Genomic DNA, 22,735 nt, shown 5'->3' with positions numbered 1-22,735 from the left:
CAGCTTTTCTCAGAGGGGTTCCTACCAGAGACATTCTAGAAGCTGCCACCTGGAGCTCAGTTCATACATTCACCAAACATTACCATTTACTTCTCTTCTCTAAATCCAGAGCAGGCTTTGCCACTGCTGTCCTGCAGGGCCTTATAGCTGCTCCTAATGCTGTATAAATCCATCCTCCCAACCATAGCTTTGGGATTCTACCCAAATGTAATGACTGCAACAGTGAAACATGAAGAACATAGTACAGTTGTGTACACTTATCATAAATGTAGATGTTCGAGTGTATTCACTGTTGCAGTCCTAGTTACCCACCCTCCAGCCCCCTGTGTTTCTCTAGCTATACCTCTCATTTCTGTTACTATCTTTAAAAGCCTTTTTGGTGTATTTGCTTTTGTTTAGAGGTATATGTTTTGTGTTTTTTATTTTATACATACATATATATATATATATATATATATATATATATATATATATATTTATTTATTTATTTTTTGCTCCCCATTTGGGGGGCACCTGACATCTGGGGCAAGAAAAACTGATATAATGGCATCAGCTGCATGTTTTATACCCCTGATGACCTGACGTCATGGAAGAAGGGACAGCAAGTGATGCAGGACCCAAGACTTTGTTAATCAGGCCGACTGAGGGCAACCTGCCAGCAGATTACCCAAATGTAATGACTGCAACAGTGAATACACTCGAACATCTACATTTATGGTAAGTGTACACAACTGTACTGTACCGGCTCACACCCACATAATGGTTTGGCCTGAACTGAGCCATCCATCCCCTACACACCTGGATACATAATTGAATACCCATCATCCCTTCCACAGCACACCACCCCCTGCTTTGCTGAACATCCACCAAAACCACCCATACTCGGGCTGCTAGCTTGGGCCAGCCATATCTGCGCATAGTGCCCCCTACCCACATCTAGTAGGCAGTCCCACCCTAGGCAGTCTCAGGCTTGAAAACTAGGTATCCCATGCATGTACAACCCTCCCTCATTTTCATAAAGCCAAAAGAATGGGAGTCATTGGCGTCTGCAATTTTTGGACATCCCTCATGGGATAAGTGTCTGTACTAAAGATTAGATGTGGTGGCACAACACGATGACCAGCCCGTAAACATCCGGACACAAGTTGCATTAGCAGTAGTTGGCCACAACCCTGCTCAGCCTCCAGCCGGACCTGCATAACCTACGACCCGGGATTAAACACCTGACCATGATGCACATCTCCCCATGTGCATTATCGGGAATATATACCTTTCACATGTTCCCTAGAAGCTTCCCCATAGCCATCGTCCAAATAGCACTCATCCACAAATTGTATACCCTGCCCAAGTTCCACGTCATAATGATGCACACAACCCCTGTATACAAACGGTACACTTCCCTCCCAGATGTGGGTGTTCATATACATGGCCAAGTACAACCCCAGATATGTAGTCATAAATCTATAAATTTGCATACTTATATACACATAGCTACCGCTACACATCACACATACATGCATATAAGTAGTTGTCAAGTATGTGTCCTATTTATAAATATGTATACTTGCAAATGTATACATATCTCTCTCAGAAACATATGAACATTAACATGTACTATACATATGTACACCAACCGACGGTCACATTTGTTGCCAGTAGTGTGGAATGCCTGTAGTAAAGTCATATAACCTAACTACCATCCATGCAGAATGTACCACAGATGGTGTAGTGGTCAAACAGTGACTAAGGTGTTTCCGTTCCTGGGTCCAAACCATGCAAGGGCCATCAGACATAGGGACGGCAGTAAGTGGCGGTCATTCAACAGTATGAGAAATGTGAACAAGTATGTAGGTGTATATGCATGTGTATGTGCAGACATATATATATATATATATATATATATATATATATATATATATATATATATATATATATATATATATATATATATATATATATATATATATAGATATATATCTATATATAGATATGCAGGTATATGTTTATATATATATATATATATATATATATAGCTATATATATATATATACAAATATATATATATATACATATATATATATATATATATATATATATATATATATTTATCTACATGAAGAATGAACATGGTTACAATAAAGCTATCATAACGAATGTGAAGGGAAACAGCAGCGGAACCCCCCATATTATTTAGTGCTGTCATATCAAGCTGGCCAGAGGTGAGCACACCTCCTGCATCCCAACCCACAGGTAGGATGCAAACAGTGGAACTAACTTTGTCCACGTGCTAAGTCTGACTTTCAAACAGTCTCCATTCAGACGAGCCGAAAACCAAAATTCTTATTGAACACCCTAACCATTATATGAACGTATGTCCCAGAACTATAAGCTTGGGACATCTGAATATAATTGGAGTGAGCCAACATATGGTACGTGTCTAGAGCAGTAGGGAGTGGCGCATGTGTAATGGTGTGGTTTATTTCCGACTGGAGAATGGATGACTGCTGTGTTAGTGATGTTTTGCTGCGTTTGTTCTGGTAACTAAGAACCATGGGTATACATGCAATAGTGTAGTGGTTAGAGCATCCGCCTATCAAGCAGATGTTGCCGGTTCGACTGCAGCACACACCATTTACGGCACGTAATCCGTATATGAGCATATCCTGCTATTTTGTGCTGTATAATGATATAATACCATTGAAATGTGAACTGGGGTGACGTATCACAGTAAGAATGCAGAAGGTGTTTGCTTGACGGGAAATGGTGGTTAAACATGGCGAAACGGAAAACCGCTGGTGAAAAGTGTTCTACTTACCCTTTGTCCAATGGCCCTTGTTCTACCCAGCAACACAATAAACCGCCTCAGCCAGGCACGACGCCAGCACCCTACACACCACAACCAATGTGATTTACCACTAAGCCATGGCAGTTATACCTAACTCTGATGTTATCACAAACAGCAGACAGCACAGTCATTCAACAGTATGATCAAAGTAATTAATCATGTAGATGTATATACATGCGTACATACAGATATTTTATATATATATATATATATATATATATATATACAGAATGAACATGGGCACAAGAAAGCATTCATAACAAATACGAAAGAAAACAGCATCGGAACACCCATATTACCTAGTGCTGACATATCAAGCTGGCCAGAGGTGGGCAAATGCCCTGCGTCTATAACCACAGGTAGGATGCTAACAGTGGGAGTAACTTTGTCCACGTGCTAAGTCTGACTTTCAAACGGGTACAGGGCAGTCCCAGTCCCCAGTCGAACAAGCCTAAACCCGGATGACCACATGAACACCTTGACCATCATAAAAACGTATGTGCCAGGACTATAGGCTTGGGAAGTCTGAATATACTTGGAGTGAGTCAACATGCGGGATGGGAACATAGGGAATGGCACATGTGTAGTGGTGTGGTTACCATAACAGGAGAATAGATGCCTGCTGTGTTAGTGAAGTGTTGAGGTGTGTGTTTGGGTAACTATTTACAAAGGGTACCCCTTTTTAAAAAAAATTAAAGGTTTTGGGGCCTTTTCACCATTAAAACAAGGGGGTTTTTAAAGTTTGGGTAAACCCAGAATCGGGGGGGAAAAATTTGTGGGGCCCCCAAAATCCTCTGGGACCCAATTTTTTTTTGGAAAAATAATTTTTTTTAAACCCGGGGTTGGGGGGGCTAGGGGTTAAAATTTTCCTCCTTGGGAAAACCGGTTTTTCTTGGGGGTCACTTGTAAAGGATTTCAAACACAGGCCTTATGGAAGTACCTTTAAAAATTATTTTTTAGGACATGGTCAGGAAATCCATCCATGCCAAAATGGAAAAATCTGTGGGGGGTTAAACAGAAAACACGAATTTTTTCCCAAATCCCAGAAAAAAAGGGAGGTTCCCCCAAAATTCTTTTGGATTGGACAGAAAACTAAGGGTTCTAAAACCGGAAAAAAATTTTAAAAAAACCCTGAACAATTTAATTGGCTTTGTGAAGGGCAAAAAGGGCAAAATTTAAAAAGTATTTAAAATGAAAAAGGGATTTAATTGGGTTTTTTGTAAAAACCCCAGGGTTTTCCTTTTCCCCAAAAAGGAAATAGTTTTCCTTTTTCCCAAAACCAAAGGGGGGACAAATTTTTGGGGATTTTTCTGGGGAAGGGGTTTAAAAACCAATAATTCAAAGGAAGGGGGGCCATGGAGTTGGGTTATCCCTTCCCAAAATTACCATTTAAACTTTTTTTAAACCAGGGGGCCCATGGGTTTGGGTTATAGCTTGGGCCCAAATGCTTGTTAAACCAACCCCCAACCCAAACGGGAATTCATAAATGAAATACTTCCAATTACAGTAAAACATAAAAAATTTTGACAGTTTTTAAAACCCTTATCTTTAAAGAAAAGGAGGGGTTCAGTGTATTTCACTGTTGAAAAATTATCCCTTCCAGGTTGTGTTTTTGCTTATTATTTTTGCCCCAAACCCAAAAAACCCTTTTTTTATTTTTTTTTAATATATTTTTTTTAATTTAAAATAATATAATATATATATATATATATATATATATATATATATATATAAAATTTATTTATTTTTCTTTTTATACATTAAAAAATATATAATATATATTTTTATCCCCTATAAAAATTTTTAAAAAAAAATATAAAAATTTTTAATAATAAATAAATTAAAATTAATATAAAGTGAATAATAAATTTTCTTTTGGTAATGTAAAAACTTAAAAAACCGCCACAAAACAAAAGGGTTTCCAACGGCCCATCCAAATTAACCCGGATAAAATTTGAAACCCTATCCCTTCCACCACCCACCCCCGGCCGGAAAACATAAAAACCCAAAAAGGGGCCCTGCTCCCCAACAAAAGGTCCCCAAGGGGGGGAAACCACCCCCACCCGGGGTTTTTAACTTGAAAAACTGGGATCCCTTGGGGAAAACCCCCTTTTTTCAAAACCAAAAAGGGATAATTGGCAATTTTGGGCCCCCCATGGGAAAAGGGTTCGAATAAAGGGGTTAATGTGGGGGGCCAACAATTGTAAAAATTTCCCGGAAAAGGGGGCATTGAGTTGGCCAAACCCCGCCGGGCCCCGGGAAAGGAGGGGTCCCTGGTTAAAAGCCATGGGGAACTGGGGTGCATTGGGGGTTATTAAATGTTCCCTAAAAGTTGGGCCATATGGAAGCCCAAAATTTGAACCGGGCCCATTCCAACATAATGAGCACCACAACCCTAAAAAACCCATTTCCCAAATGAAATTTCTAAGGGCCCAAGGGTAAAACCCCCAGTTTGTAGAATTATAAAAATTATATTGAAAATATCTTACCCAACACATGGGAATAGGTTTAAATTTTGTAATTATAATAAAAAAAATAAATACATACCCCTAAAACATTTTAAAAATTTAACAAAAAACCCCATATGTAAAATTAAATTTTATATATTAAAATATAATATATATATATATATATATATATATATATATAGGGGTAAAATTTTATATTAAAAATATACAATGTATATAGTGGGAATGGCCATAGCCCCCATAGGTGGGGGGATAAAAACAAAAACTTTAGCATCACCCCCAACAAAACCATAACCCAACCCCAGACACCCCCAAAATAAAACCCCACTGCCCCCAGCCCGGGCAAATAAAGGGGAAAGAGCCCCAAAAGGAAAAAGAAACATGACAGACCCGTGGGACACCAAAAAAAATGATGGGCCACCAAATAAATTTACCCCAAACCAGGAAAGGGGTTTGGCAACCTATAACCCATGGGCACAAAGGAATGTGGAAAAGGGGAGGGGGGGGAAGGGTAGGGGTGGTTTTTTGAAGAAGGAGGGGAATGGGGGTGGGGGGGGGCAGGGGAACCTATGGGTTTGGCCAGGATTTTGGGAAGGGGAAAAAAGGGGAAGGGGAACCCCCAACCCCGGAAATTAATGGCTGAAACCTTTAAACATAAATACCCTTAAGTCCCGTTTAAACCCTACTAATTTTAATTTGTAAAACCCCTTTAAAACATTTTGGGGGAAAAGGGGGGATTCCCAGAATTTAAAAACCCTTAAAATCAATAAACAAAACCCCAAAAGGTGAGAAACAATGCCTGAGTTGTCAAGGCATTAAACCCCAAAAAAACCCAATGTTTTTAAAATCTTTCCCCTTTTCATTTTTTTTCCCCCAATGATAAGGGGTTTGGGGGCAGAAAAAAATTTTCCACACAAAAAAGATGAAAAAAAAGAAATGACCACCCCCCAAACCCCGAAAGAGGCCCAACACCCAAGGGGGGCAAAGAAAGGAAAAACCCCAAATTTAAATAAATAAAAAATAAGGCATGTTGCACAGGCATTAAAATTTAATATGAGGAAAAGGTGAAAAGGCATAAAGGAATTTTGGGAAAGGGGGTGTCAATGGGCAAACATTTTTGAAGGGGAAGGGGGGTGGTTTTCCCAGTATTAAAACACTGGAAAATGGAGGAAAGGGGTAAAATTAAACCAGGGAAAAAAATGAAAACCCACACCCACAATCCCTTTAATTGCCAACCTCCAAGGCCCGGCCCCCCAAAAAAGGGGCCCCAAAAATAACCGGGCCCCCCCCACACAATTTAACCCAAATTTGGCCAGGCCAAATAGGCTTTCCCAAAACATACCAACAGCTTAAAACATATAAATGACCATCAGAATTTAAAGGGGACCACAAAGGTAAAACATAAAAGAGATATACAAACAAAGTGACAACAAAGCTTTAAAACCTAAAGGGGGGAAAAAAGGATGTATTATGTAGTGGTGTTGTCCATGAAACAAGCCCCCAGACAGACACCACATACAAAAAGTTGTACTTTTACATCCCCGGGGCCCTTTAAAGACATTAACACAACAGTCCCTGTCCAATCTTTAGGGAAAAATTTTTGGGTGGGGGCAAACATCATCATGTAAAGGAAAAGGGGGAAACCCATAGAAAATTTTGGGGACAAAGGAAAGGGGAACATTTAAATGGGAAAGGAGGGGACATGAGGATAACAGGAGTAGGGTTTAATAAAAGGGGTTACATGTGAATGGGAAGGTGTGAAAGGGACAGCTATGTAGGGGGAAATTGTTTTTTAGGGTTTGGAGGGGGGGAGAGGGGGGGGGGGAAAGGGAAAGAGAGGTATGCCCGTGGAGGATAGGTAGGGTAGGATCACACACAAGACAGCATACAGGGTTGGTATATGACACATGGGGGGATACACCTCAGATGGGGAGGGTGTTCAGCATTCAAAAGGGCCCATGGGAACAGTGGGAGGAGGTCCCCAGCCATGGGCAGCCACCACTGCACCAAAACAGCTGCAAAGGAGGCAGTGCGGGGGGCTGTCCAGGAGGGCCCTCACCCTGTAAATGTGACACTCCACCCCTTGAGCTTTTTATCTGGCCTCGAACCCCTTATTGAGCCCCCCGCACCCCTGGGACCAAACAGCAGACATGTTCCTGTCTGGCCCTGCCCCCAGGGGACAGCCCCATCCTCAGTGGTGGTACCACCAGAAGGTGGTGCAGAGCCAACAGAGGTTGGGCCCAAGGCGGGGCCCCCAAATGTGGGGTGGGTGCCATGGCCAGCTGAAGTGGGACTGGAGGGTCTGCTGGGACCTCCAAACCCATACAGCCTATAGTATTGCAGTTTAAACACAGATATGGCTTAGTAATAGACAACAGCATTCATGATTACTAACAACAGTATGCATAGATATGACCATCATCCCAACACAACAGATGGTATACATTTGCAGAGGGAGCACAACACATGCATATATACTGCATGACATCTGTACAAAGTGTAGAAGACGTGTGACTGCAGCTATGAACAGTGGCCCATTATTGGCCTGCCACTGAGAACCCCAGACGTCTGTCATGATACTGTTCCATGTGACATATGTCCAGTCAGGGATGCGACGGCAGTAACACATCCCTATCACCATGTACTGGCAGCAATCCTCACATTATGCTCCTGCTGTGCACAGATGTGTGTTCAGTGTGTAACACAGGAAACAAATGGTTCCACACACTGACCAGTCCACAGATGGCCCTACAGATGGGGGTCCCTCAAACAAAACACTGTCATGTCTTTTATAAAACATGCAGAATAGTCATTACCACACACATGTTAAATAGGCAGTAGTCTCAAAGAAGCATAGCTACACTTACATGCTGTAGTCATGTCTGGCACATTACCCTCCTGTATTTAGGCTATTTCCCACTGTGTATGATGTTTGAGGAACATCCAGATATCATCTGTGATGCCGTTTCCAAACACCACATCCAGGTACCATTCACAGCGACTGTCATGGCCAAACACCAACATGATGTTCCTAGATATTGTACTGTGTTTATCATATGAATGGATATGAGAACATCATCACAGCTGTTCCACATGCATTCAGCTAGAGGAGGACTGCAATAGGCGCAGAGGCCATCACCTGAACATGCTGCTGCTGAGCAGGTGTACACCTCCACATCCACCAGAGAGTGTGTGGGAGGGACAGACAAAGTACATCAGAGAAGGGCTTGGAGACTAAAACCTAAGCACTTTTCCCCAAAAAGTACAGGGTCAAACCCGGGCTGACTAGTCATTACTATTACAAGTGCATGCAGTTACTACATGTGCCACAAACAATGTTGCTGTGTTAAGAACATTTTGTGTGTTGTGAGAGACATGTGCAACAGAGATATAGTAGACATACATTAGGTGTAGCACACATGGCTGTCCACGTGAATGGATGCCATTGTCACCACAACCACACTTTTAATGGACTCCATTGACACTCTTTGCCAGGGCTACAAATACACTCCCTAACTACTTAGTTTGCCACACTGCAGTAATGCACAGGTACTACATGCACCACGGGGGATATCTGAAGGATCTATGGGCTGGGGCATGTGAACTTTTGACATCTGTTGGTATGCCAAGGGGGTTATACTGGGAGGGGCTGTGGTTGGGAGCATCATAACCCACAGACACAACGTGCCAGTACTGACTTGCATGCCTGCATTGCTTCAAGGGTGTGTAGTGGTTGGCTGTGCAAAATGGCTGTACTAGGCTTGGTGTGGGGTAATCCTTGGCTTTCCACCTGACAATGGTGTGCAGTGTGGTACGGGGTGTAGTGTCTGCAATGTCCCACACAGATGGGTACTGAAACTGCCCTGACATCCTGGTTACCATTGTGTATGGCCATAGCTTTGCAATGCATGCCATGTCTGTGTTTGATAGTCCTTGACATGGACATTGCCTGGGAGGGCATGTCCCACAATACTGTACAGTGACATGTACAGGTGTACCTGGTATGGCAAAATGTTGTGTACACGGGCTGTTATCCTCCAATGCCAATACTGGCCTTTTGTGGAAAACCTGCTTATAGTCAGCACGACCCTGCACTGCATTGATAGCATGATACAGGTATTCCCTGGTGTCAGTGGTATCGGTCCATACAGGGCATATTATGGCCTCTGTGGATCACATTTGATGGCACCACACATGTTGCAGGCATCCAGTGGGGAACATAGTGAAGGCCCATTGTCGCAATTATGTGCCTATTGTACGAAGGGTGCCATGTCCTCTGCCCCACTGCAATCACACCATGCCTACTATCTGTCATCAATGTGCATGGTACTAGCAACATAGCAGGATATCCTAGGCAAGTGTGTTTGTGTATGACACAAGGGTTCAGGACATATACCGGTACTAGTAGGGTTGCATACTTTGTTCACCAGGCCTTTTGCCAGATGTAGGGGTATTTTGCCAACACAGTCCCTTTTGACTGACATCTGTACCCTATGGGTTTTGTCATAAGATGGACACCATATATGAAAACTACAAGATCTGCTCCCCCAAAATGTCCAGTGGTTAGACACTCACAGCCACCCCCACACAGGCTCTGACAGTCAAACACACACACCTGCCATGTCCTGGATTAACCCCCACCTACCTAGTGTATCACACTGCAGCAATAACAGCATGGGATGGAGAATACCGGGGTTAAAAGCAGTCCTAGAGGTGTATTTCTAGGGTGTGACATCAGCAGGATTGCCAAAGGTGAGTATATGATCTTTTGAGGCAGGACACACACACACAAACACACACACACACACACACACACACACACACACACACACAGTTGGCAATTCTGGGACTACAACACTGCCATAACTACTCTATCACACTACAGCAAATGCAGTTACAGAAACACAACAGAGACTACTGGTCCATGTTCCCCCAAAGGGGTATTTCTAGGTGATGACATCAGCAGCATTGCCAAAGGTGAGTATATGATTTGTAGGACTGTGGGTAGCCCATAAAACCCTTTTCTCTACACAGTCTGAGACAGACAGACACACATTCACACACACAATTGGCAAGTCTGGGGGGTTTGAACTACTACCTCTAGTATAACACTACAGCAGTATGCAGTTATGGGGCCATGGAGATTACTGAGCACCTCCCAAAGGTGTATTTCCTTTGGGTGACCCCAGCAGGCTTGTCATAATACTGCTATGGGGAGGGCAGTGTGTGGGCCATAACCCAGTCATGTAGGGGTTGACATGCCACATGCGGTGCAACAGGGCCATATGTCACAGGTATTTTATACAGCTACTAGATGACTACTTCCCTGTACAGTCATGTTAACCCGGACCACATAGTCTGACATGCTGACAGATACAGGTGGCTAGTATCTGCAGTGAATGACATCTGCACCTCATGTTTTGGGACCCTTTGGCTGTGTGCTGAATGGGACAGGCAAAGGCTCCTTTTCATGGTCACCCTCTTCCACACATCTATGTCCGTCTACCTTAGCTATATTATAATGTGTTGTCCTTACATATATGCCTGTATTCCTATCCACTGTGTGTCCAAGGTGTGGGGCATACTGACATGTCTGCACTAAGAACTGTGACCGAAATGTCTGGACCACTGGTGTTTGCAGACATGGCCTTCATGTGTTTTGTGTGAGCATGCCCAGTATGACCATTCAGTATGTTGTCGACTGACATTGCCTTTACCTTCAAGTGTGTGAGCATGCCCTGTATGGCCATCTGTATTCATGTGTTACATGTCCAGGTAGTCTGTACTGTGGTGCTGACCTTTGTGTTGTACACGACAGGTAGCATGTTGTGTCTGCAGGGTATCCATTGGTCATATGGCATTGACTGTTGCTACATTTCTGCATGGGGGGGACACCTGACTGTATCTACATTCCTACACAGGGAGGGGGACACCTGACTGTTGCTATAAGTGTACGTTGGATGTGGGGCACACCTGGCACTTGCACACATTTACTAGTACTGTACTGGTATGTCAGGCACTCCATTTCAGTGTGTAGTCTTACCCATTTTGGCTAGAGGCATACCAGTGTACAAATTTTAATTACCAACATATTAGTTTCTGACTTCCTAGCCTTCACAACCTACATCCAACTGCCTGGCCTGCTTTGGCTGTCTGTGTGGGTCTGTGGGAGGGTTACCCATAGGGCACATTCAGAGGCCATAGTACAGCATTTGTTTGTGTCGGTTACACCTGTCCAGCTGGTTGAGACTTGTGTGGGTCTTATGGACACACATGATTTAGCCCATTACCTGCAGTGGGTTTTGTCACCCTGTGTAGTACCCACTATGGTGACTCCAGTATGTGTTACAGATGTCATGGTGCCACTATGGGTGTCTACTGTCTGCTGCCTTAACATTCGCCACCCAATTCCCTTGCATGCTCCCTCCATACCATAGCTACAGGTACCAACACATTCTACTACATTTGGCAATTGGTAGGTTGATTGACTTACCTTGAGGGTGTGCCAGACTTGAGGATGGTGCTGGGGGCCCTATGTCAGATGCACATAGTACACTCCCCATACATGGCTGAGCACAGGTAGTTCCCTGTTTGGCATCCCTTTTTCTGTCTGTGGAGTCAAAAGGGTGACATTCCCCTCCCTTTTTGGGGCCCTACTTGTCAGGTGCATATGCTATGCATTGCCTCTTTGCCAAGGCCAGGTCATACTGGGCATGCCTCCTTCCACCTACTGGGTCAGGCTCAGGTTGTTCCTCCTCTGAGTCACTCTGTGCCTGTACAGGCCTTGGCATTGGTGGGGGTGTGTGGGCCCCGCCCATGCTGTTCCTGCTGCAGCTGTTTCCACAGGATCATATTTTGTAGCATAGCACAGACCATAACAATTTGGGTACATGTAGCTGGTGAATACTGCAAGGCTCCACCGGATGTGTCCAGACACGGGAAACCCTGACCTGAGCATCCCAAACACATGCTCTATTATATGTCTGGCCTGTGCATTTCCTCATTATGGTTGTTGTTCAGGTGTGTGTGCATTTCTGATGGGTGTCATCCCCCGGCTCCAGTGGGGACCCAGCATCCCCCACTAGGTGACCATAGGGGGTGTCCATATTGGCAAAGCTGTGATACCGCTGCATCAGATGCCATATTTCTGAAACGTCATAGCTTCCAGGGCAGCCAGCACAACATTCATTATAATGCCCTGGGCATCACATACACCTGGGGGGTTGATGGAGGGATCCCCCGTGGTTGATGTAGGCCCCACCCTGCTCACCGGGGGGTGCTTTGATGCAAAAGCATGCAGGCTATAGCACCCACTACCCCCGGGTAGTCTGCTATTTGGTGGAAGAGAAAATATTGCTGGTCAACACCTCACGTGTGTTGAGGAAATAATTTCTCACTGGCATGTGCTGACATGGCATCCAGGAACTGGTGGAATACTCTGGATGCTGATGCTTGTGAGATCCCCATGATATGCCCAATTGTGTTTTGGGAGGTACCTGTGGCTAGTATACCTAGGCCTACACATACCTTGGTATCCACTGGGATGGGTTTCCCTTGGCCTGTTTGATGTGTCAGGTATGGCCACACAGCTCAGCAATCTGCTGTAGGATGTCTCTGTCCACCCTATAGCGCTCCACTATCTCCAGCTCATGTAGCCCCCGGTAGGTTACCCTGAGTCTGTACACTCTACTCTGTCTCCTCACTGAGGGTTATTCGGCAGTATTCACATCTTTACCACCCTCAGCCTCTTGCATATGTTGGTCTGTGTTGCCTGCTGCAGCCTTCCTCATTTCATAGGTTTGTTTGTTAAAATTTCCCCGCATGTATACACCGGTGGTGTAGAGGGGGAAAAACCAAAGGGGAAAGGGGTTTTCTTAGTTTATAGTAGTGTTCTGGGCCTGGTCTGCTGCCCCGTAATCGGGTGATTCTGATACCTACCACCTGTCAGCTCAGCTAGTGCACCTTGTTTACTCTCCTCTGTTGTCCCTCCCAATTGCACTAGGCAGGTATAGACACACCCCAGCTTAGGGGTAAGCTAGGAGCAATCCCCCCAAAATTTCCAAAACCTACAGTATGCCACACCCCCCTGATGTCACCCATATCCGAGTCCTGCACCCCTATTTACACATACACCCTTTGGGGCCTGCCTCACAACCCCGGGGGTAACCAGGATTCACTATCCTTTACCTCATTTGCATAGGATTGCCTGCTAATGATAGTTACATGACCCATACTGAGCCTTAAAACTAACCACTGCTTCCCTGAACCCCCACAACTGCTTAAAAGTGCCTTACTCACACCCCATTCAAGGGCCCCTTTTTCTGCCCAGCAACAAAACAACCCGCCTCTGCAAGGCTCAAAACCAGGACCCTGCCCCCAAAAATGTGCTTTACCCCAAAGGCAGATATACATACATTTTATGTTATCATGTACATATCATCCAGCACAGGCATTCAACAGTATAGGACATGTATTCCATCACGAATGTATTTGTGTTAATGTCCAAAAAATAATTTTAATATATATATAATATTAAAATAATTTTATATATATATATATATATATATATATATATATATATATATATATATATATATATATATCTCAAGAACAAACCCTGACAACAAAACATTAGACAAAAAAAGGCCACCAATGACTCCTGTATTATGTACTGGTGTTAATCCCCAATTTTTCTTCAAAAAGGGGTTTAGACTGTATTCAGGGTAATATTATTTCTGACATTACTCACCGGCCTATTGCCAAATGTATGGGGTCTTGCCAACCCCGTTTTTCCCGATTGTGACATTTATGGCCATTTATAGGGGAAAAAACAAACACCCCTCAACACATCCAGTGGCTAGCCACCACAGCCACCAACACTGGGTATGAAAACACACACATTTCATGCCTTGGGAAAAAACACCTACCTGACTACTTTTACACTACAGCATTTGCAGTTACAGGCTGTTAAATTACTGGGTCACATCAATCCCAGAGGTGTATTCCTAGGTGGGTGACATCATCAGCCGCCAAAGTTGAGTTTGGAATTGTGATTATACTCTAAAAGCATTGTTCTTACCCGCAGACCAAAACACACACACCGGCATGTCTGGGATTAGAACACTGACCTAACTTTTATCACACTACAGCATTAGCAGTTACAGAACACCCGAGATTACTGGGTCCCCATCCCAGAGGGTATTCCTAGGTGGGTGACATCATCAGCCTTGCCCAAATTTTAGTATAGGAATTTGGATGTGAGTACTCTAAAAGCATTGTTCTGTCCACCAGCAGACAGAAAAACACACACACACACAACCCCACACACCAACCCCTTTTCTGGGATTAGAACACCCCCTAAATACTTTTCCCCACAGCATTAAATTACAGAAAAACACAGATTACTGGGTCACAATCCCAGAGGAGTATTCCTAGGTGGGTGAACATCATTTTAAAGTTAAATATAGGAATAAGGGGTGTGAGTTTCTAAAAGCATTGTTCTGTTCCCCCGGGATGGGAAAACACACACACACATGTCTGGGATTAGAACACCCCTACTTTATCACACTCCCAACCCGTTACAGAACCAGATTACTGGGTCCCTTATCCCAAAATATTCCTAGGTGGGGGACATTATCAGCCTTGCCAAAGTTGAGTATAGGAATTAAGGTGGATCAAAAGCATTGTTCTGTTCCAGGATGGAAAAACACACACTGGCATGGCTGGGATTAGAACATTAAATTCACTTTATCCCCTTGCATTCGAGTTACAGAATGGGTTTAATTATTGGGTCACATAATCCCGGTGGAGTATTCCTAGGTGGTGACATCATCAGCCTTGCCAAAGTTGAGTATAGGGAAAAATGGAGTGTGAGTACTCTAAAAGCATTGTTCTGTCCACCAGCAGACAAAACACACACTTCAGTCCCGGGGTTGAACACCAACCCAACTACAACACACACAACCCCACAGAACCATTAACTGGGTCACATTTAAACCCAGAGGGTATTCCCAGGTGGGTGACATCATCAGCCTTGCAAAATTGGGATGGGAAAAGACAGTGTGAGTACCCAAAACATGTTCTGTCCCCCGATGGAAAAAACACACACACACACACACACACACACAAAATGATGGAAACAGAACACATGCCTATCTACAGATCACTATTACAGTACTACACATTAAATTGCCCCCAGAGTTACACATTGGGAGTCATCATGACCTTCTAGGATTGGGGCATCAACAGGGATGCTGACAGTTATGATGTACATAGCTGTGAACCTGTGTGTTTAAAAAGGGGTCCATCCCAAACAAATATGCCTTCTGTGGAATGGGTTTTTGGGAAACCTAAAAATTTAAAAAACCAACTATACCAAAAAGGGTTTTACAAATCCAAAAAAAGGCTCATGACCACTCACAGCGACTGTCATGGCCAAACACCAACATGATGTTCCTAGATATTGTACTGTGTTTATCATGCAAATGGCTATGTGGACATCATCACAGCTGTTCCACATGCAATCAGCTAGAGGAGGACTGCAATAGGTGCAGAAGCCATCACCTGATCATGTCCATCACTTACAATACACATGCTGCTGCTGAGCAGGTGTACGCCTCCACATCCACCAGAGAGTGTGTGGGAGGGACAGACAACGTACATCAGAGAAAGGCTTGGAGACTAAAACCTAAGCATCGTCTGTCACACACCTACCAGTACAGGGGTCAAACCCCTGGCTGACTAGTCATTACTATTACAAGTGCATGCAGTTACTACATGTGCCACAAAGCTGACATGTTGCTGTGCTGTAAGAACATATATGTGTGTTGATGAGAGACATGTGCAACAGAGATATAGTAGACATACATTAAATGTAGCACACATGGCTGTCCACGTGAACGGATGCCATTGTCACCACAACCACATTCTCTAATGGACTCGCATTGACGCTCTTTGCCAGGGCCACAAATATACTCCCTAACTTCTTAGTTTTCCACACTGCAGTAATGCACAGGTACTACATGCACCACAGGGAATATCTTTAGGTTCTATGGGCTAGGGCATGTGAACATATATGACATCTGTTGATATGCCAATGGGGGTAATACTGGGAGTGGCTGTGGTTGGGAGCATCATAACCCACACGCAGACACAAGGTGCCAGTACTGACATGCATGTATGCATTGTTTCATGGGTGTGTAGTGGTTGGCTGTGCAAGATGGCTGTACAAAGCTGGGTGAAGGGTAATCTTTGGCATTGTGCTACCTGACAATGGTGTGCAGTGTGGTACAGGGGTGTAGTGTCTGCAATGTCCCACACAGATGGGTACTGCATGAACTGCCCTGACATCCTGGTTACCATTGTGTATGGCCATAGCTTTGCAATGCATGCCATGTCTGTGTTTGATAGTCCTTGACATGGACATTGCCTGGGATGTGCATGTCCCACAATACTTTACAGTGACATGTACAGGTGTACCTGGTATGGCAGGCACATGTTGTGTACACAGGCTGTTATCCTCCAATGTGCCAGTACTGGCCTGTTGTGGCAAAACCTGCTTATAGTCAGCAGGTCGACCCTGCACCTGCAATGATCACATGATACAGGTATTCGCTGGTGTCAGTGGTATCGGTCCATACAGGGCACATGTATACGGCATTGTATGGCCTCTGTGGATCACATTTGATGGCACCACATATGTTGCAGGCATCCAGTGGGGAACATAGTGAAGGCACATTGTCTGCAATTATGTGCCTATTGTACAGCTGTAGAGGGTGCCATGTCCTCTGCAGCCCACTGCAATCACACCATGCCTACTATCTGCATCAATGTGCATGGTACTAGCAACATAGCAGGATATCCTAGGCAAGTGTGTTTGTGTATGACACATGGGTTCAGGACATATACTGGGTACTAGTAGGGTTGCATACTTTGTTCACCAGGCCTTTTGCCAGATGTAGGGGTATGGCTTGCCAACACAGTCCCGTGGCTTACTGACATCTGTACACCTCATGAGGTGGGCTGTATGTCATAAGACGGACACCATATATGAAAACTACAAGATCTGCTCCCCAACATGTCCAGTGGTTAGACACTCACAGCCACCCCCACACAGTCTCTGACAGTCAAACACACACACCTGCCATGTCCTGGATTCGAACCCCTACCTACCTAGTGTATCACACTGCAGCAATACGCATTTACGGCATGCGCTATGGAGAATACCGGGTTACAGCAGTCCTAGAGGTGTATTTCTAGGTGTGTGACATCAGCAGGATTGCCAAAGGTGAGTATATGACTTGTACGGAGTGTGAGGCAGACGGACACACACACACACACACACACACACACACACACACACACACGCACACACACACACACTTGGCAATTCTGGGACTACAACACTGGCATAACTACTTTATCACACTGCAGCAATACGCAGTTACAGAACGCACAACAGAGACTACTGGTCTACGACATTCAAAGAGCTGTATTTCTAGGTGAGTGGCATCAGCAGCATTGCCAAAGGTGAGTATATGATTTGTACGGACTGTGGGTAGACTATAATCCATTTCTCTCTACACAGTCTGAGACAGATAGATGCGCACACATTCACACACACAATTGGCAAGTCTGGGGTTAGAACTACTACCTAGCTAGTATAACACTGCAGCAGTATGCAGTTATGGGACGCGCCATGGAGATTACTGAGCTACAGCTCTCCCAAAGGTGTATTTCACAATGGATGACTTCAGCAGGCTTGTCATAATACTGCTATGGGGAGGGCAGTGTGTGCATGGACCATAACCCAGTCATGTAGGGGTTGACATGCCACATGCGGGTGCACACAGGGCCATATGTCACAGGTATGTGTATACAGCTACTAGATGACTACTTCCCTGTACAGTCATGTTGCACAACTGGCACGTGCACCACATAGTCTGACATGCTGACAGATACAGGTGGCTAGTATCTGCAGTGAATGACATCTGCACCTCATGTTTCGGGCCCTTTGGCTGTGTGCTGGATGGGACAGGCATGGATGGCTCCTTGTCATGGTCACCCTCTTCCACACATCTATGTCCATCTACCTTAGATGTATTATAGTGTGTTGTCCTTACATATATGCTTGTATTCCTATCCACTGTGTGTACAAGGCAGGTGTGGTGCATATTGACATGTCTGCACTAAGAACTGTGACCGCCAGACATGTCTGGACCACTGGTGTTTGCAGACATGGCCTTCATGTGTTTGTGTGTGAGCATGCCCAGTATGACCATTCGGTATGTTGTCGACTGACATTGCCTTCATTCCTTCAAGTGTATAAGCATGCCCTGTATGGCCATCTGTATTGCATGTGTTACATGTCCAGGTAGTCTGTACTGTGCTGCTGACCTTTGTGTTGTACACCGACAGGTAGCATGCTGTGTCTGCATGGTATCCATTGGTCATGTGGCATTGACTGTTGCTACATTTCTGCATAGTGGGTGGGACACCTGACTGTATCTACATTCCTACACAGGAGCGGGGGGCACACCTGACTGTTGCTATAAGTGTACATTGGATGTGGGGCACACATGACACTTGTACACATTTGCTAGTACTTTACTGGTATTTCAGGCACTCCATTTCAGTGTGTAGTCTTACCCAGTGTGTTGGCTAGAGGCATACCAGTGTACTACAAATTTTAGCTTACCAACATATTAGTTTCTGACTTCCTAGCCTTCACAACCTACATCCAACTGCCTGGCCTGCTGCAGGCTGTCTGTGTGGGTCTGTGGGAGGGGTTACCCATAGGGCGCATTCAGAGGCCATAGTGCAGCATTTGTTTGTGTCGGTCTACACCTGTCCAGCTGGTTGAGACTTGTGTAGGTCTTTTGGACACACATGACGCTCAGCCCATTACTTGCAGTGGGTTTTATCACCCTGTGTAGTACTGGCTACTATGGTGACTCCAGTATGTGTTACAGATGTCTTGGTGCCACTATGGGTGTCTACTGTCTGCTGCCTTAACATTCGGCCACCCATTTCCCTTGCATGCTCACATACATACCATAGCTACAGGTACCAACACATTCTACTACATTTGGCAATTGGTAGGTTGATTGACTTACCTTGAGGGTGTGCCAGACTTGACGATGGTGCTGGAGGGCAACCTATGTCAGATGCACATAGTACACTCCCTATACATGGCTGAGCACACGTAGTCTCATGTCTGGCATCCCTTTTACTGTCTGTGTGAGTCAGAGAGGGTGACATTCTCTAGGTCCCTATTGTGTCAGTACATACTGGGTCCCTACTGTGTCAGTGCATATGCTATGCATTGCCTCTTTGCCAAGACCAGGTCATACTGGGCATGCCTCCTTCCACCTACTGGGTCAGGCTCAGGTTGTTCCTCCTCTGAGTCACTCTGTGCCTGTGCAGGCCTTGGCATTGGTGGGGGGCTGTGTAGCCCTGCCCTATGCTGTTCCTGCTGCAGCAGTTTCCACAGGATCATACTGTGTAGCATAGCACATACCATAACAATTTGGGTGCATGTAGCTGGTGAATACTACAAGGCTCCACCGGATGTGTCCAGACACTGGAACCATGACCTGAGAATCCCAAACACATGCTCTATTATATGTCTGACCTGTGCATGTGAATCATTATGGCGTTGTTGTTCAGGTGTGTGTGCATTTCTGATGGGTGTCATTAGCCACGGCTCCAGTGTGTACCCAGTATCCCCCACTAGGTGACCATAGGGGATGTCCATATTGGCAAAGCTGTGGTACAGCTGCGTCAGATGCCATATTTCTGAATTGTCATAGCTTCCAGGGCAGCCAGCACAACATTCATTATAATGCCCTGGGCATCACATACTACCTGGGAGTTGATGGAGGGGATACCCCTGTGGTTGATGTAGGTCCTACCCTGCTCACCGGGTGGTGCTTTGATGCGTAAGTGCATGCAGGCTATAGCACCCACTACCCCAGGGTAGTCTGCTATTTGGTGGAAGAGACACATATTGCTGGTCAACACCTCACGTGTGTTGAGGAAATATACGTACTCACTGGCATGTGCTGACATGGCATCCAGGAACTGGTGGAATACTCTGGATGCTGATGTGTGTGAGATCCCCATGATATCCCCAGTTGTGTTTTGGGAGGTACCTGTGGCTAGTATACCTAGGCCTACACATACCTTGGTATCCACTGGGATGGGTTCCCCTCAGCCTGTTTGATGTGTCAGGTGTGGCCGGCACAGCTCAACAATCTGCTGTAGGAGGTCTCTGTCTACCCTATAGCGCTCCACTATCTCCAGCTCATGTAGCCCCTGGTAGGTTACCCTGAGTCTGTACACTCTTCTCTATCTCCTCACTGAGGGTTGTTCAGCAGCATTCACATCTTCATCACCCTCAGCCTCTTGCACATGTTGGTCTATGTTGCCTGCAGCAGCCCTTCTCATTTCATAGGTTTGTTTGTTAAAATTTCCCTGCATGTATACACCAGTGGTGTAGAGTGTGGAAAAACCAGAGGGGAAGGTGTATGCTTAGTTTATAGTAGTGTTCTGGGCTGCACTGGTCTGCTGCCTCTGTAATCGGCTGATTCTGATACATATCACCTGTCAGCTCAGCTAGTTCACCTTGATTACTCTCCTACTGCTATTGTCCCTCCCAATTGCACTAGGCAGGTATAGACACACCCCTAGCTTAGCCGTGCTAAGCTAGGAGCAATCCCAAGCCACACGGTTCCAATCCACGTACAGTATGCCTGACACCCCCCCATGATGTCACCCATATCCGAGTCCTGCACCCGACTATTTATGCACATACACTCTTGGGACCTGCCTCACAACCTGGGGATAACCGGTATTCACTATCCTTTACCTCATTTGCATAGGATTGCCTGCTAATGTATAGTTACATGACCCATACTAAGCCTCCCCAAAACTAACCACTGCTTACCATCACGCAGACCCACACACAACTGCTTAAAAGTGCCTTACTCACACCCTATTCAACGTCCCTTGTTCTGCCCAGCAACAAAACAACCAGCCTCTGCAAGGCTCAAAACCAGGACCCTGCACACCACAGACAATGTGCTTTATCACTAAGCCAAGGCAGATATACATACATTTGATGTTATCATGTACATATCATCCAGCACAGGCATTCAACAGTATAGGACATGTATTCCATCACGTACATGTATTTGTGTTAATGTCCATATAGCTATATACATATATATATACATACACACATGCATATAGTATATATATATATATATATATATATATATATATATATATATATATATATATATATATATATTTATCTCAAGAACAAACCTCGTGACAACAAAGCATTAGACAAGAATGAAAAGGAAACCACCAATGACTCCTGTATTATGTACTGGTGTTAATCCCAAGGCAAGTGTGTTTCTGTGCGAAACACGGGTTCAGACTGTATTCAGGGTAATATTAAGGTTGCTGACATTACTCACCTGGCCTATTGCCAAATGTATGGGTATGTCTTGCCAACCCAGTCTCTTGGCTGATTGTGACATTTATGGCCACTATATAGGGAAACAACAAAGCACACTCCTCAACACATCCAGTGGCTAGCCACTCACAGCCACCAATGCATCTGATATGATTGACAAACACACACACCTGCTATGCCTTAGAATACAACACCTACCTGACTACTTGATCACACTACAGCATTATGCAGTTACAGAACGTGCTATCGAGATTACTGGGTCACATCAATCCCAGAGGTGTATTCCTAGGTGGGTGACATCATCAGCCTTGCCAAAGTTGATTATAGGAATCGTACGGAGTTTGAGTACTCTAAAAAGCATTGTTCTATCCACCAGCAGACGGACACACAGGCACACACTCGGCATGTCTGGGATTAGAACACTGACCTAACTACTTTATCACACTACAGCATTACGCAGTTACAGAACACACTCTCGAGATTACTGGGTCACATCAGTCCCAGAGGAGTATTCCTAGGTGGGTGACATCATCAGCCTTGTCAAATTTGAGTATAGGAATTGTATGGAGTGTGAGTACTCTAAAAAGCATTGTTCTGTCTACCAGCAGACAGACACACACACACACACACACACACACACACATGCACACACTCACACTCAGCATGTCTGGGATTAGAGCACCGACCTAACTACTTTATGACACTACAGCATTACGCAGTTACAGAAAACACTATCGAGATTACTGGGTCACGTCAATCCCAGAGGAGTATTCCTAGGTGGGTGACATCATCAGCCTTGCCAAAGTTAAGTATAGGAATCGTACGGAGTGTGAGTATTCTAAAAAGCATTGTTCTGTTCACCGGCAGATGGAGACACACACTCACACTTAGCATGTCTGGGATTAGAACACCGACCTACTTTATCACACTACAGCATTA

Source organism: Protopterus annectens, chromosome 4.part0, assembly GCF_019279795.1.
Source record: "Protopterus annectens isolate FY-2018-M chromosome 4.part0, PAN1.0, whole genome shotgun sequence".
NCBI classification, from domain to species: domain Eukaryota; kingdom Metazoa; phylum Chordata; order Ceratodontiformes; family Protopteridae; genus Protopterus; species Protopterus annectens.
The sequence above is the reverse complement of the archived record's forward strand: the minus strand, read 5'-3'. Positions refer to the sequence as shown.